Source organism: Somniosus microcephalus, chromosome 19, assembly GCF_052327205.1.
Source record: "Somniosus microcephalus isolate GS21.2 chromosome 19, FLI_Smic_1.0, whole genome shotgun sequence".
NCBI lineage: Eukaryota > Metazoa > Chordata > Chondrichthyes > Squaliformes > Somniosidae > Somniosus > Somniosus microcephalus.
Window position 1 is genome coordinate 81,459,816 of NC_141005.1, and position 13,288 is coordinate 81,473,103.

Sequence of the window (13,288 nt, forward strand, 5' to 3'; positions counted from 1 at the left end):
GGGGCAAGCCTCGGGGGGGGGCCAACCTCTGGAGTTCGGGGGGGTGGGGATCAGGGGGCTCGGGAGTTTGGGGGGGACGGGGATCAGGGGGCTCGTGGACTCTCCCCCCTTTCCCTCCGCTCCCCCCCCCTCCTCTCTCCTCCTCCCTCCTCTCTCCTCCTCCCTCACCTCCCCCCCTCCCCGCCCCCTTCTTCCCCCCCCTCTCCTCTCTCCCCCTCCCTCACCTCCCCTCCCTCCCTCCCCCCTCCCCCACCCTCCCGTCCCCCCCACCCCTTCCCCCCTTCCCCCCGCCCTCCTCCCCCCTCCCCTCCCCCCCCGCCCTCTCCCCCCCGCCCTCTCCCTCACCCCCCCGCTCCCTCTCTCTTCCCCCCCAGTCGCTCTCTCTCTTCCCCCCAGTCGCTCTCTCTCTTCCCCCCAGTCGCTTCTCTCTCTTCCCCCCAGTCGCTCTCTCTCTTCCCCCCAGTCGCTCTCTCTCTTCCCCCCAGTCGCTCTCTCTCTCTCTCTTCCAACAACAACATGCCCTCGAAAAAGCCTCGGCACCGCCGGGCACTTCAGCTAATCTATCTATATATATAAATCGGTCCTTCTGTGTGTCCTTCTGTCCTTCTGTCTATCTGTCTGTCTGTCTGCAGGTGTGCGTCTGGGCGGCTATGCGCTCGAAAGTTACAGGGCGTACCTACGCGTGCGTTACGTCGAAAGAAAGCTTACCTTTCCAAAACGGTTTTAAAGCGTATTTACGTTTCGGCCGGGCTAAAATCGCGCCCGCGGTATCCGAAAAACCTTAACATTCCGCTCATTAGCATCTCATTATCCGCTCATTAGCGACAGAGTGACCTCGAGCTCGACCAATCGTACGCTGGGTTTGCTGGCGTGTGCCGCCGGGCCAATTGGTGCGTGTGTGGGCGGGCCTTATCGTTCTGAACCGAGGTGAGTAGCCGCCATCTTGCTTCCATTCTTTTTCCTGCTTTCTGCGTCTTTCTTTTCAAATATACATTTCCAGCAAAATAAAATTCAATTTATTAAATTGTTTTTAAAATAAATCACCCATTTGTAAATATTTTATCTAACCTGAAGATTCTTTTTCCTACCTTTCCCCGTTTTTTTCTTAGGCCTGAAAGCCTGGGCCTTTCTTGCCCAGCCAGGCCCGAGCTAGGTAATTGGGCTGCTGCTAAGCTCCTCACCCCCCCCTCCCCCCCCGGTGTCACGTTACCCGGTGGCAAACAGCGTCAGCCACGAGGGTCAGGGTGCGCGCGCAGCAGGAGCAGGTGAGACTCTGTTCTGCGCTCGGCTCGGGCGGGGGGGGGCGGGGCTTCTCGAGAGTGCGGATCTCAGCCTTGGTGAGCGGGAAGGGTTTACCCCGGCAACGGGACTGCGGGGCGGCTGGGGGCTTGGAGAGCGGGGCTCTCGGGAGTGCAGGGCTGGCTCGGAGAGCGGGGCTCTCGGGGAGTGCAGGGCGGAGGCGGCTGGGGGCTTCGGAGAGCGGGGGCTCTCGAGAGTGCGGGGCGGGGCGGCGCGGCAGGGTTACCCCGGCAACCGGGTGTGGCCGTCTCTCAGCCTCAAGCCCTCCCTTCCCCCCCGCCCCTCCTCCCTTCCCCCCCCCGGCCCCCCCTCCCTTCCCCCCCACGCCACCCTGCCCCCCCTCCCCTGCCCCTCCCCTCCCCCACCCCCCTCCCCCCCGCCCCGCCCCCCGCCCTTCCCCCTCCCCCCCGCCCCCCCTTCCTCCCCCCCTCCCTCCCCCCTCCCTCCCGCCCTCCCTTCCCCCCCCGCCCCCCCCCGCCCTCCCTTCCCCCCTGCCCCCTCCCCCCACCCCTCCCCTCTCCCGCCCCCCCTCCCCCCCCCAGAAGCAGACCCAGTGATCTAGGAAACTAAAGCCCTCCCTCCTGCACCAACTCTTTAGCCACACATTCATCTGCTCTATCCTTCCATTCCTATACTCACTGGCACGTGGCACCGGGAGTAAACCAGAGATTACAACCTTTGCGGTCCTGCTTTTTAATCTGCAACCTAGCTCCCTAAATTGTTGTTGCAGGACCTCATCCCTCTTTCTACCCATGTCATTGGTACCAATGTGAACCACGACCTCTGACTGTTTGCCCTCCCCCTTCCATGAAAAGCTGCCGATTGTTGTAAAAACCCAACTGGGTCATTAATGTATTTTAGGGAAGGGAACTGGCCATCATAATCTGATCTGGACTACAGGTGACTCCAGTCCCTCACTAGGTGGTTGACTCCAGTCCCTCACTTGATGGGTGACTCCAGTCCCTCACTAGGTGGGTGACTCCAGTCCCTCACTTGATGGGTGACTCCAGCCCCACACTAGGTGGTTGACTCCAGTCCCTCACTAGGTGGGTGACTCCAGTCCCTCACTAGGTGGGTGACTCCAGTCCCTCACTAGGTGGGTGACTCCAGTCCCTCACTAGGTGGGTGGACTCCAGTCCCTCACTAGGTGGGTGACTCCAGTCCCTCACTTGATGGGTGACTCCAGTCCCTCACTTGATGGGTGACTCCAGTCCCTCACTTGATGGGTGACTCCAGTCCCTCACTAGGTGGGTGACTCCAGTCCCTCACTTGATGGGTGACTCCAGCCCCACACTAGGTGGTTGACTCCAGTCCCTCACTAGGTGGGTGACTCCAGTCCCTCACTAGGTGGGTGACTCCAGTCCCTCACTAGGTGGGTGACTCCAGTCCCTCACTAGGTGGGTGGACTCCAGTCCCTCACTAGGTGGGTGACTCCAGTCCCTCACTTGATGGGTGACTCCAGTCCCTCACTTGATGGGTGACTCCAGTCCCTCACTTGATGGGTGACTCCAGTCCCTCACTAGGTGGGTGACTCCAGTCCCTCACTTGATGGGTGACTCCAGCCCCACACTAGGTGGTTGACTCCAGTCCCTCACTAGGTGGGTGACTCCAGTCCCTCACTAGGTGGGTGACTCCAGTCCCTCACTAGGTGGGTGGACTCCAGTCCCTCACTAGGTGGGTGGACTCCAGTCCCTCACTAGGTGGGTGACTCCAGCCCCTCACTAGGTGGGTGACTCCAGTCCCTCACTAGGTGGGTGACTCCAGTCCCTCACTAGGTGGGTGACTCCAGTCCCTCACTAGGTGGGTGACTCCAGTCCCTCACTTGATGGGTGACTCCAGTCCCTCACTTGATGGGTGACTCCAGTCCCTCACTTGATGGGTGACTCCAGTCCCTCACTTGATGGGTGACTCCAGTCCCTCACTAGGTGGGTGACTCCAGTCCCTCACTTGATGGGTGACTCCAGCCCCACACTAGGTGGTTGACTCCAGTCCCTCACTAGGTGGGTGACTCCAGTCCCCCACTAGGTGGTTGACTCCAGTCCCTCACTAAGTGGGTGACTCCAGTCCCTCACTAAGTGGGTGACTCCAGTCCCTCACTAGATGGGTGACTCCAGTCCCTCACTAGGTGGGTGACTCCAGCCCCACACTAGGTGGTTGACTCCAGTCCCTCACTAGGTGGGTGACTCCAGTCCCTCACTAAGTGGGTGACTCCAGTCCCTCACTTGATGGGTGACTCCAGTCCCTCACTAGGTGGGTGACTCCAGTCCCTCACTTGATGGGTGACTCCAGCCCCACACTAGGTGGTTGACTCCAGTCCCTCACTAGGTGGGTGACTCCAGTCCCCCACTAGGTGGTTGACTCCAGTCCCTCACTAAGTGGGTGACTCCAGTCCCTCACTAAGTGGGTGACTCCAGTCCCTCACTAGATGGGTGACTCCAGTCCCTCACTAGGTGGGTGACTCCAGTCCCCCACTAGGTGGTTGACTCCAGTCCCTCACTAAGTGGGTGACTCCAGTCCCTCACTAAGTGGGTGACTCCAGTCCCTCACTAGATGGGTGACTCCAGTCCCTCACTAGGTGGTTGACTCTTAAAGCCCTCGGGGAATGTGGAGATGGGCAATAAACATTGACTTTTCAGTGACAACCACACCCCAAGAGCAAATTTTAAAGTGCAGTGATCGAGGCAATGATCAAGACAACAGAAGGTTGTGAGCCCTGAAGACTTGTGATGTGAAGGAAGTTGTTGGTTGGTAGAATGGTATCATTCGTAAAAGAGTGGATTGGGTCAAACGATGAGTGGAGATCGTCAGTGATAGGAAGATGGAACAGAGTGAGAGAGAGGACAGAGCCCTGGGAAACCCTTAGGCTGAAGGTAAAAGAGTCAGGAGGTGAATCCTGAACTAAAGAAGAGGTAGATTGATTGGCGAGGAAACCAGAAATCCAGGGACATAGCCTTGGTGGGAGGCCATATCAATGTACCTGACTTAGAAGCATCAGCAGGTCGGGAGACATTCACGGCAATGACAGGTGATTCACCAAATGGTTGAAGAGCAGAAATCCAGAGATATATTGGTACATTGCTCTTGAAAAGTAGAGGTGAATTAGGAATGGGGATAGATGTGGTATTTAAAATAACATTAAGTTACAGGTATTTAAGGTTACTAAGCCCAATATCAAACAGAGGGCAGAATACAACAGCGAAGGGGATGCATGCTTGTTGGGGCGAGGATGTGATTAAGGGTTGACCTTTGATGTTTGCTTCGCAGGTGATGAAAAGTAATTGAAAACATTATTAACTCCGATTACCACAACCCCACAGCTGTTAAACAGGGTTAAATGTAAACATTGACAGAAGCGTCAGAGGAAAATAACCCAGCACTTAGGTTTATTATTTTTTGAGTAGGAATGTGAAGAATAATTATTTTAAGTAAAACCATCACCACATTTGCTGCAGAAGCAAAACACAAAGTTTATTGCACTCACGGGGAAGTTCTTCAGAGCGTGCCTGTGATTGTCTTGTGGGTGCCTCCATCCTGCCCTGGGAGTTGGAGTTGGAGCTACAGTAAGCGGCCACCTTGTGTAAGCACTACAACTGCCAGCACGCCCTGGGTGAGAGCCAGCCTCCAGATTGGAGATCCTGTTGGCTAGTTACTGTTTCCTCTTCAATTTAAAGATGAGAAAGTACACAAAATATAAACTGAGGAGAAAAACAAATTTGTGATCATATCATTTGACATTTTAATGTTAACAATTTTTTAGAGACAGGAACAGGCTGTTAACCCCAGCAAGTCCATCCCTATTTAGTTGATCTCAATCGCTGCTCTCCCCAGATACGCATCCCGTTGGACCCCATTTATACCATGTTCTTCAATGGCCTTCCAAGGCCAAGGGAAAGGTGGGGTCAGGTCTTACATAGAATTATATAGAATTAACAGCTCAGAAACAGGCCATTCAGCCCAACAGGTCTGTGCCAGTGTTTATGGTCCACACGAGCCTCCTCCCACCCTATTTCATCTCACCCTATCAATATATCCTTCGATTCCTTTCTCCCTCATCTAACTCCCCCTTAAATGCATCTCTGCTATTCGCCTCAATCACTCCCTGTGGTAATGAGTTCCACATTGTCACCACTCTCTGGGTAAAGGAGTTTTTCCTGAATTCCTTATTGGATTTATTAGTGACTATCTTATAGTTATGGCCCCTAGTCTTGGACCCCCCCCCCACAAGTGGAAGCATCTTCTCTATGCCTACCCTATCAAACCCTTTCATAATCTGAAAACCTGGTTGACTTCTGATGTTCATTTTACTGATGCACCTCAGTTCAGTTAACCTTTGTGTGAAAAGGTACCACTGCCATCCCTCCTTATTCCCAGCTTTCCACCTATGCCCCGACACTGGAGCCCGTCACTGTTGTGTATGTAATATGTGTGCTACTTTGAACCTATGGACAGGACTGCACTACTTGTAGGGCGTAGTGATATGCAGTACCACTCCTGGCCATAGGGGTATAAATAGTACTGTGGGTACTGATCTCCCCTCAGTTCCCGCCTGTGGGCATGAAGTAAAGACCTACGTGTAGTCCCTACCTCCAACCAGTAAAGACCTGTTTTATTGTTACTGATTAAGTCTGAGTATTAATTACTTGAACAACTCACAGACTTAACACTGGCGACGAGTCAGGTTCTTACCCTGTGGCAGTCACTCCATGGCAGCTTCGTCCACAGCCAGGACGTTGCAGAGAGGTTTCCACCCTCTCCACCCCACTGGAAGACATCCTGACCTCGGAGCCTCCATTGGCGACCGTCAGCTTCTTCTCCAGCTTGGTGGTGGGTAAGCCGTTGTCTGAGCCAGGCAGCGACGCGACAGGCAGTCCACCGCGTTGGCCGCACGAACGGGGCTGGGGGAGCTGGAGGAATAGGGCGCGAGAGCCGCTTCGAGCGGGAGGCGTTTCAACAGAGTGATCGCATCTCCTGATAAGGGCCGAGAGCCGCGAGAGCGATCGCATCTCCAGATAAGGGCCGCACTCGGGCGATCGCGGCGAAGATAAGGGCCGCACTCGGGGCTGAAGGGAGACGGCGTCGGGGGACGGGTGAAGACCGCCAAGCGCGGGAAAACCGCCATTTTGTGGGCGGAGGACGACGGCAAGAGCGGGAAGCCGCCATCTTGGATAGCAGTAAAAAAAAAAATCTGAGAAATTGCAAATCTGATAAAGTACTACAATGCCTAAACACGGGAATATTAGCAACTTTGATAGTAACATCGAAGATTGGGCCATATATGTTGAACGAGTTAAAAATTATTGTAAGGCCAATAAAATTCGTGAGGCTGATAAAGCACTAACATTATTAAATTTAATGGGTGCGAAGACATACGGGCAATTGAAACACCTGTTATCACCAGATGAACCGGCGGATAAGACGTTCGATGAGATTGTTACTGTCCTGAAAGATCATCTAAACCCCACGCCACTGATGCTAGCGGAACGATTTAAATTTTACGACAGAAGGCAGCTACAGCATGAAAGCAATGCTGAATATTTGCTGGAATTGCGTAAATTAGCGAAATATTGCCAGTTTGGAACGGGACTGACAGATGCACTACGAGACAAATTTGTGTGTGGTTTATTTAAACAGGATACACAAAAGCGACTGCTCGAGGAGAATGAGCTGACGCTTGAGAAGGCGGTCACTATGGCAGCAGCACACGAAGCCGCAGCGAGAGGCACGGCAGTAATGCAGCTACGGTCACCGGAGCTCAATGCACACAAATTGGGTGTGAGTTCTGTTAAATGTTATCGTTGTGGAAAGACAACGCATGATCAGAACCAGTGTTGGTTTAAAAACCAAGAATGTAGAACTTGTGGTAGGCTTGGACATATAGCTAGAGTATGCAGGTCAGGGAAGAAGACCAGCAACAAGAAGTCACCGCAAGGAAAATACGCAAAGGTACACAAGGTGACCGAACAGGAGTCCGATTCAGACGCTAGCAGTAATGAACTGGCTAGCTTAAGCTGTAATGAACTGGCTAACTTAAGAGTACTCAACGCTGGTAAGGGTGCAGACCTCCAGACAATTTGGGTCACTCTTCAGATAGAAGGAGTCCAAGTAAAACTGGAATTGGACACTGGATCGGCATTGACGGTCATAAATAAGAAAGATTACGGAAAGTTATTCCAACATATTCCCCTACAGGATATGGGGATTATATTGAAAACATACACGGGGCAAAGAGTGTACCCCATCGGGAAAATAGAGGTTGCAGTGGTCCACAAGGGCGAAGACAGTCAAATAATGGACTTATATGTGATATCTGAAGGAGGTTCTCCACTACTAGGACGGGAGTGGATTAGGAAAATGAATATGGACTGGCATTTCCTACAAACAATAACGAGTGAGAACTCGGTGAAGGTAGTCGGCCCAGACTCTGGAATGGATGATGGTAAGCCCAACTCAGGTGCAAAAGACAAAGTTTCAGCACAGAATTCCACTGAGCAACAACAACATAGTTTAACTGTGGATTCTGAGTCTGGCAAGTCTACTGATGTGCCCATTTCTGAGGGACACCGGGCTCGAACTCAACTCCATTTCAAACTACAACAGCAATTAGAACAAATGCTTCGCCGTTTTGAGCAAGAGTTGAATGCAACGAAAGAGTTCTTTGATATAGAGTTGGAGAATCTGGAAAGACAACAGAAGCAGCTGATGGAGAAAATGGAGCAGGAGCACACAAAACGTCTGATGTCAGAGGAGTTAACGGTCAGCCAACTCCTGCATATGCTGAAGGACAGGACTCTGAAATGGGAAAAACTTGAACACGAACTTCAATATTCAAACGAAAGGGGTTCGGAGCTCTCAAAGGTTATTGGAAGAGCTGAGGTGGCAACACAGACTGAGATGACTGCAACAGAGCAGCCCTTGGATGCCAAAAGTACGCTGACTCACGTCAACGTAGAACAACAGACCGCTGAAACAGCTGCTCCGGTAGAGGGATTGAATAGTCCAATCAATCAATCTCCAAAAGAAGTTGAAGTAGTAAAATCTCAAATGAGGTCATTAGTAAACGACTTGCTGAAAGCCCAGAAAAAGCTGGATGAAGAGGTACACACGAAGAAGTCTCTTCAGGAAAGATGTCTGGACTTGGAACAAAAGCTGGCTAACGCCCAGCTGGGTATGGAGGAAATAGAAGACCCTCTCGCTGGCCTAGATCAGGACGACACCGAATATTACTATGTCCTGTCCTGCCCAACTTGTAACTTCGACTCCCACCATACAGAAATCATGGAGGAGCACCGAAAGTCTACGGAACATCGGGAGAAGGTGGCTCTACTACGGAAAAAGGAGGAAGAGAAGGAGGAACTGCGCATGCAGCTGGCAGCTGACAGTGGAGCCCAGAGAGTCTCCAAGAAGCAGAAAAGGAAAAGTCGAAACAGAAGATGACCCATCTGAACCATTATTACCTCTACCAGATCACACACGTGGTCCCTCCGAACGGAGCCAATTCAGTTCGGAAGTTCAAACTGTTAAATCCATGGAAGGACTATTGAATGAGTCACTCCAGCAACGTGAACCGACTCCACCACAGAGATTGAATCTGTGAACTGTTTTCCGCAGAGACTGAATCTGTGATCTGTTTTGACATGAAGTTATCTATGTTATTCTGTTATGTAAACCTGAAGTTATATATGTATATATGTTATTACGTTATGTTAAATGGGGAGATGACTGTAAAGCTAGGAAGGGAGGAATGTTGTGTATGTAATATGTGTGCTACTTTGAACCTATGGACAGGACTGCACTACTTGTAGGGCGTAGTGATACGCAGTACCACTCCTGGCCATAGGGGTATAAATAGTACTGTGGGTACTGATCTCCCCTCAGTTCCCGCCTATGGGCATGAAGTAAAGACCTACGTGTAGTCCCTACCTCCAACCAGTAAAGACCTGTTTTATTGTTACTGATTAAGTCTGAGTATTAATTACTTGAACAACTCACAGACTTAACAGTCACCACTGGGACCACTTTGCCTGGATCGTTCTTGTCCAACCACCTCATGATTCTGCAGACTTCTGTTAGATCAGCGTGAAGGCTCTTTTCGGACCCCAATTCCCTTAATCTTTCCCATAACAATGCACATGGTTACAGTAGCCTAGCAACTCAGAGGTTGTGAGTTCAGATCCCACCTAGGAACCTTGTGAAAATTAGAATCATAGAATGATACAGCACAGGAGGACGACATTTGGCTCATCATGCTGTGCTGCCTCTTTGGTAGAGCTATCCGATTAGTCCCACTCCCCGGCTCTTTCCCCACAGCCCTGCAAATGTTTTCCCTTCAAGTATTTATCCAATTCCCTTTTGAAAATTATTATTGAATCTGCTTCCACCGCCCTTTCGGGCAGTGCATTCCAGATCACAACAACTTGCTGTGTACATTTTTTCCCCCATGTTGCCTTTGGTTCTTCTGCCAATCACCTTCAATCTATATCCTCTGGTTACCGACCCTTCTGCCACTGGAAACAGTTTCTCCTTATTTATTCTTTCAAAACCATTCATGATTTTGAACACCTCTATCAAATCTCCACTTAACCTTCTCTGCTCTAAGGTGAACAACCCCAGCTTCTCCAGTCTCTCCACATAACCCAAGTCCCTCATCCCTGGAACCATTCCAGTAAATCTCCTCTGCACCCTCTCCAAGGCCTTGCTGTCCTTCCTAAAGTGCGGTGCCCAGAACTGGACACAATACTCCAGCTGGGGCCTAACCAGTGATTTATAAAGTTTGAACATATCTGCCTTGCTTTTGTACTCTCTGCCTCTATTTATAAAGACGAGATCCCGTGTGTTTTGTTAACAACCTTCTCAACTTGTCCTGCCACCTTCAGTGATTTGTGTACATACACCCCCAGGTCTCTCTGTTCCTGCACCCCCTTTCAAATCGAACCATTTAGTTTCTATTGCCTCTCCTCATTCTTCCTACCAAAATGTATCATTTCACACTTCTCTGTGTTAAATTCCATCTGCTATCTGTCTGCCCAGTTCACTCCGCACTTCAGTAACATCCCAGTCTGTGTCCTCCTGTAGTCTGTTACTATCCGCCTCATTGTTTACTACATTTCCAAGGTTCGTATCATCTGCAAACTTTGAAATCATCCCCTGGATACCCACGCCCAGGATATTAATATATATCAAAAAGAGCAGTGGTCCCATTACCGACCCCTGGGGAACAGCACTGTACACTTCCCTCTAGTCTGAAAAACAACCATTCACTACTCTCTGCTTTCTGTCTGTTAGCTAATTTTGTATCCATGCTGTCACTGTCCCTTTAATCCCATGGGCTTTAATTTTGCTAACAAGTCTATGATGTGATACTTTGTAAAACTCCTTTTGAAAATCCATATACACATCAACCGCACTACCCTCATCAACCCTCTCCATTACTTCATCAAAGAACAGAATTTAATAAATCTGGTAATTTCTGGCTGGCACCAGGAAAATGACCAATGAAGCTGCCGGTCTGTTTGTATAAACCCAACTGGTTCACTGGTGTCCTTCAGGGAAGGAAACCTGCCACCCCTACCTGGCCTGGCCCTACAGGTAACTCCAGTCCCACAGTAGCGGTTGCTTTAATTCCCTCAGGAAATTGGCCATATCCCAGGAATAGGTTTTTAAAAAAAATTCTCATCCCGGGAATCATCTTCCTGCTCCCCTCTGAACCCATTCAATGACAGCAGAACCCTTTGACTCCGAGTGTAGAGCTACTTAGTTCACATTGACTGATGATCTACTGAGTTGCTTCCAGTGATATCGAGCAGGCCCTTGGTAACTCCTTCAAGCAGCTACTTTTCAAGCGAGCCTAGACAATGAGTGTCATCAAGCATAGAGGGTAGCCCTGTCCTGCGCTTTCAGCAGGGGCACCGGGTGCTGAGCAGCAGGAAGCCGGGCTGATAATCACCCCTCAGTGAGGCTGAGGTCGGGATTACTGCTCCATCTCCTGCTCCGAGTGGGATCAGCTCGCTCACTGCCTGGTGCTGGAGGCTGGAGTGCAGTACCACCTCTGGGATACTGAGCCCTGGGAGTGCGATGGGCAAGAGACAGATTCAAAGGAAAACACAGAACTGTGTAGAAAACATGATTTATTGTCAAAAATACAAAAACAACGGTTGGTCCAGAGGCGTGTTGAGAGGATGAGAATGTTGTGGAGCTGCAGGCCTGTGACTCAGCACAATCCAAGCATGTTGTGGGAGGGTGGTCTTCACACGTCCATCAGAGAGCCAATCAGAATAGGTTTACCATTTGTATACACTCCGGACTTCAGTAACATCCCAGACAGAAACAGTTCTGTAGCGGCAAAACAGTCTGCAGCCTGATAGGAGACAAACGGTTGGCCTTAAGTTGTTGCAAAAGAATACTGTGCCAGCAGAGCAGGTTCCACGCCCCACACCCTTCTCCCTCTTTGCACCGTCGCCCTGTCCGAATCAAGACACATCGTACCACCTTCCATACCGACTCATTCTTTCCCTGGGTCCCATTCACCACTGTCCGGGGTCCCACTGTCCGGGGTCCCATTCACCACTGCCCGGGGTCCCACTGTCCAGGGTCCCATTCACCACTGCCCGGGGTCCCACTGCCCGGGGTCCCATTCACCACTGTCTGGGGTCCCACTGTCCAGGGTCCCATTGTCCAGGGTCCCATTCACCACTGCCCGGGGTCCCACTGCCCGGGGTCCCACTGTCCAGGGTCCCATTCACCACTGCCCGGGGTCCCATTCACCACTGCCCGGGGTCCCACTGTCCAGGGTCCCATTCACCACTGTCTGGGGTCCCACTGTCCAGGGTCCCATTCACCACTGCCCGGGGTCCCACTGCCCGGGGTCCCATTCACCACTGCCCGGGGTGCCACTGTCCGGGGTCCCATTCACCACTGTCCAGGGTCCCATTCACCACAGTCCAGGGTCCCATTCACCACTGTCCAGGGTCCCATTCACCACTGTCCGGGGTCCCATTCACCACTGTCCAGGGTCCCATTCACCACAGTCCAGGGTCCCATTCACCACTGTCCAGGGTCCCATTCACCACTGTCCAGGGTCCCATTCACCACTGTCCAGGGTCCCATTCACCACAGTCCAGGGTCCCATTCACCACTGTCCGGGGTCCCATTCACCACTGCCCGGGGTGCCACTGTCCGGGGTCCCATTCACCACTGTCCAGGGTCCCATTCACCACTGTCCGGGATCCCATTCACCACTGTCCGGGGTCCCATTCACCACTGTCCGGGGTCCCATTCACCACTGTCCGGGGTCCCATTCACCACTGTCCGGGGTCCCATTCACCACTGTCCGGGGTCCCACTGTCCAGGGTCCCATTCACCACTGTCCAGGGTCCCATTCACCACTGTCCAGGGTCCCATTCACCACTGTCCAGGGTCCCATTCACCACTGTCCAGGGTCCCATTCACCACTGTCCAGGGTCCCATTCACCACTGCCCGGGGTCCCAGTCACCACTGCCCGGGGTGCCACTGTCCGGGGTCCCATTCACCATTGTCTGGGGTCCCACTGCCCGGGGTCCCATTCACCACTGCCCGGGGTCCCATTCACCACTGTCCGGGGTCCCATTCACCACTGTCCGGGGTCCCATTGCCCGGGGTCCCATTCACCACTGTCCAGGGTACCATTCACCACTGTCCAGGGTCCCATTGCCCGGGGTCCCATTCACCACTGTCCAGGGTCCCATTCACCACTGTCCAGGGTCCCATTCACCACTGTCCGGGGTCCCATTCACCACTGTCCGGGGTCCCACTGTCCAGGGTCCCAGTCACCACTGTCCGGGGTCCCACTGTCCAGGGTCCCATTCACCACTGTCCGGGGTCCCATTCACCACTGTCCAGGGTCCCATTCACCACTGTCCGGGGTCCCATTCACCACTGTCCGGGGTCCCACTGTCCAGGGTCCCAGTCACCACTGTCCGGGGTCCCACTGTCCAGGGTCCCATTCACCACTGT